Consider the following 4,695-nt stretch of genomic DNA (forward strand, 5'->3'; position numbering starts at 1 on the left):
CTAGTAATAAGATTAGGTCCTTTTTACATACATAATCTGTGTGTGTGTGTGTATATATATATATATATATATATATATATATATACTGTATATGTATACAGGTATGAGCTTCGCTGAGTCGCTTTTTTTTTTTCTCTCTCACTAACGGGTCTAGATCGAATATCTTCTTGGTTTAACTAGTAATAAGATTAGGTCCTTTTTATATAGAGATGTCACATTCATGACATCACTAACTGACCCACATGCTCTTTTGTAGAGAGGGTTCAAATTCATGTTATCAGTAAGTGCCATTTTCCTTTTTTTGTTTGTAGACTTTCACATCACACTGTTGAAATAAGCAGAGTGGAGGTGATTAAAGGAAGGCACTAGCCACAGCCCGTGATGCAAACCACACTCCCTGTGCAAACCATACCCCCACAGCACTGGTCACACCCCCTGAGGCAGCACAGAATAGGCCCTTTGCAAATTTCAGCCCTAAGCCCATGTGGACCTTAATCTGTGCACAGCCAGGAATCCAGTCTCCCCTGTGCCTCTGGATCACTGAGCTGTGAGTTTAGGTTCTTCTGTCTCAGATGTCCAGCCCCAGATATGCCATGTGTATGATGTATTGACGATTTTACTGCATAGTGCATATACTGTAAATGTATACATACCCATTCATATTTTCATGACCTATTTGACCAAATGCCTTGCATGGTATTTGTTTAGATTTGTGGTCAGTGTGCGTATACCAGTTAAAGTAAAAAGGCACCTGTACATGTAGTTTACTGTTGCCAGGTCTAGCTGTCTTAATCCTCGGGAGGAGGACCCCAATTTATTTATATGCACAAACTTAAAACATAGGCTGCTTGTGTGTGGCATCAACATCATTACGTGCCCCTCTCAATCGGGCCGTCTTATGTTTTCTAATAGATTATATAATGTACACCATTTCTAAATTCATCTCTGTTGACCTTTTAGGGATAAAGCTTCTTTTAGCCCTACTATGCCTTGCCCTTATTCCTTACACAGTTCCTGTTAAGCAAGACACCTTTATTTATTTTTTAAACATTATTTTATTAATTGAGCAATATAGAAGAATCAATAGTGCATTTCCTGGGATGTAGCCAATGCTGGAGCAGGCGGCACACAGTGCTTCTCCTGGGATGTAGCCGAGGTCGAAGCAAGCGGCACACAGTGCTTCTCCAGGGACGTAGCCAAAATTGGGGCAGGTGGCAGACAGTGCCTCTTCTGGGACGTAGCTGAGGTCGAGCAAGCGGCAGACAGTGCATCTCCAGGAACATAGCCGAGGTCAGGGCTGGTGGCAGACAGTGCATCTCCTGGGATATAGCCCAGGTCAAACAGGTGGCAGACAGTGCATCTCCTGGGACGTAGCCAAGGTCAGGGCAGGCGGCAGACAGTGCATCTCCAGGGACGTAGCCGAGGCAGAGCAGGCGGCAGACAGTGCATTTCCTGGGACGTAGCCGAGGTCAGGGCAGGCAGCAGACAGTGCATCTCCTGGGATGTAGCAGAGGTTGAACAGGCGGCAGACAGTGCATCTCCAGGGATGTAGCAGAGGTTGGGGCAGGTGGCAGACAGTGCATCTCCAGGGACGTAGCAGAGGTCGGGGCAGGCGGCAGACAGTGCATCTCCAGGGACATAGCCGATGTCAGGGCTGGCAGCAGACAACGCAGGAACAAGATGTTTTTAGGACTGCAGATTTTTCTACTTTTTGTTAGTCCAGGTCTTCATCTGATGGCATAGTGTCTGCTTCCATTGGCATGTTGTGATAAGTTTCACCCCATTTAGGGCACACAAATTGAATGTTATCAAAAATCCTTTGGTTCGTGATAGTAATTGGTTCTTTTAACACTTCACTATGGGACAAAGGAATTTGCTGTTTTTCATCTAGATCCATATAGTCCTTGTGCAGTATAACTGGGGATGCTGTTTTTCCAGTCTCTGTTGCTGTCCAGTTAATTGAAGAGAACAAGCTGTGTTTTCGCACATTGCCATTTACTCCAAGCCGGAGGGACTGTTCCTTACACAGGAGCTTTGTTATAATGTCCTTTGTTACAGGATCAGTAAGCCCTGAGTATGTTGGTTCTTGAGTAAGGATCATTGTGTTTACCACAGAAGCTGACTCTCCATTAAAAGGGTACTTGCGTAGGGTGAGTAGATATAAAACAACACCATATGCGAACCAATCCACACCAGCACTGTATGGCTGGCAAGTTATAATTTCTGGAGCTTTATAGCCATTGGTCCCACCAAGTACTTTGGCATTGGTTTGTCCATGTGCATTCAATAGGACCAGACCAAAGTCTGTGATTTTAACATGACCTTCTGTGGTTAGTAATACAGTATGTTCTCCAATTTGAGGTCTCTGTGAATAATTCCTCTTGAATGCATGAACTGCAATCCACAAACCATTTCAGCAGCTATAAATTTTATTGTGGTTGGGTCCACTGGTGAAGTCCCACAAAATCGAACAGATCCCCTCCGCAAGCCAGTTCCATTACACAGTATAGATAGCTCTCTGTGTGGAAGGCTGCATAACCATGGATCATAAAAATGCTCTCATGTGACATTTCAAGTACCTGACACTCAACCAAACTGTTCTCATGTTCTATTATTGCTGTTTTCTTTAAGATTTTAATCAATGCTCTCTTCTTTAAGATTTTAACTGCTACTCTTTCCCTACGAATAGCATCTGTTGCCAGCATCACTTTGCCATAACCTCCCTTTCCAAGTAGTGAGTGGAAAGTAAATTGTTCCACTGTTAAAGGTACAGTGTCTGTGCTTTGGTGGCTGGTGGGCATAGTGCAGCTCTCTTCTGCAGTTTGCTGAACTGGTGGCATGCCTGGTTGGCCTCTGCTAATTGCGGTTAGAAATTGATTTTTCTTTTTTTTTTTTTACAAATCCAGCAAACCTGTCCCAGCGTCTCTGTATAGCTGATTTGCCTGAATTCTTTTTGGTCATCTCTTTGTTTGAAAGGTTTGTTTGGCCTACCCAATGGCTGCATCCCTCCCCTGGAACTTCAGCAACGTCAAAGTTTCTCCTGTGTCTCACTTGCCAAAATCTGGGACATCTGCTGCATGCTCTTATGAACTGATCTCTTTTCTTTTTTAGAAATCCAGCAAACCTGTCCCAGCCTCTCTGTACACCTGCTACAAATGCATTGTTTATTCTCACCTCTCTCTTAGCTGCTTTTGTCTGGCCTGCCTCCTTTCCTCTGCGTCTCTCTGCTTTTTTGGTCTGTTTTCCTCGGTTTTTCCGTCTCCCTGCTTTGTCTGGAGGTTTTTTTCTCTTAATAGTTCCCATGTTATGTCAGACGAGAACAATAGGGCTCTTAGATGGGTATTCAATATGGGAGCGAAAAGTTCGTGCTGGACTTTTCGCTCCACATCGGAGATTTTCCTGGGATAAAGTATCGGGTGCGCGCCCGCTTTATCCCCGTATTCAATTTCAATGCTACGAAAATGGATCGGCGAAAAAAAAAAAAATTTACCTGGAATAAATTGTAGGACCCCCCTAAAACTGTAAAAACATGGGGCATCACTATGGGTACCCCCGTTTTAGCCTGCAAATGAAAGTCGGGGTTTTAAATAGCGGCTGCAGGTGTTTTTTTCCCGACATTGAAGAAGTGTTGCAGAAAAGCACTTAGGTTTTTTTTTTTTTTTTAAGTGGTCCCAACAAATTTGGGGTACATGAAAATGGGTACTAGCGTATTTTTAAGTCCCTAAAGTCTTTATTTAAAAATTCTGCAAATATGTACCTGCCGCTAATAATCTATTCTAGAATACACCTGCGCATACTTGCAGAATAGCCCTGACCCTATTTCCCTATTTTTAAACACTTTTTTTTTTTTCACCCCAAAGTTTAAATAATTTTTTTGGGGTGTCCCTATTTTTTTTTAAACTTTTTTTGACATAGTTTATTTTAAAATGACATTCCCAGGGATGCAGGCTATTTTTTTTAAGCCTGCACCCCTAAACCTCAATTCTGCACTTTTTTTCGCCACCTATTCAGTGGTGTAAAGTTATCCCCGTTTTTTTTCAAAGACTTTTCGTACCTGCAAAAAGTATTTGAAATTGAATACGGGGATAATTGAAATCGGCGAAAATGACGCCATCGGCGATAATTTATCGCTGATTCCCACCTTTTCACTCCAAATTAAATACCCCTATTAGAGAATAAAACAAACTTGCAATATCACAAGATGTGACTATGCAGTTTGGAGTTTCTGAAAACAGAGCTTCAAGGGTTTCAACAGCTGTTCATGTAGTTCTATGATGTCATCAATAATTGTGATGTCACAAGCAACTGCAGTGTGCAGTTGAGCTTATTCGTAAAGCACATACATTATCACAGTTGATGTACCGTATATGTAAATTTAATCCTGTACAAACTGTAAACAGTAAAATATATATTTAAAATGTACTTGTGCCCATAATAAGACATTAAAATTAATAATTTATGAGAGAATACATTTTGGAGATTAGACTGTATTGCTGACAGTATTTATCAGAATAGAGAAACATTTAAAACAGCCTTTTATTTAAATTTTAGACAGTGGGTTCCAGGTAGAAATATTACAGACTGATCTTTGTGATGTTTCCTGCTATGTATTACAGAAAAAATGACCAGTAACCTACTAGGCTTCATTTTCACTTTAACAATATGGGACCAATTTATTATAAACAGCCCTTTTGT

At 41.5% G+C, this 4,695-nt stretch overlaps 1 pseudogene; it reads right to left on the minus strand.

Moving 5' to 3' along the window:
• Positions 1–1,714: 1,714 nt before the first annotated feature.
• Positions 1,715–3,303, minus strand: LOC148502929 (protein kinase C delta type-like; annotated as a pseudogene).
• Between the last annotated feature and the right edge of the window lie 1,392 nt (positions 3,304–4,695).

This window comes from Taudactylus pleione, unplaced genomic scaffold (genome assembly GCF_031769625.1).
Source record: "Taudactylus pleione unplaced genomic scaffold, aTauple2 ptg000479l, whole genome shotgun sequence".
Taxonomy (NCBI): domain Eukaryota; kingdom Metazoa; phylum Chordata; class Amphibia; order Anura; family Myobatrachidae; genus Taudactylus; species Taudactylus pleione.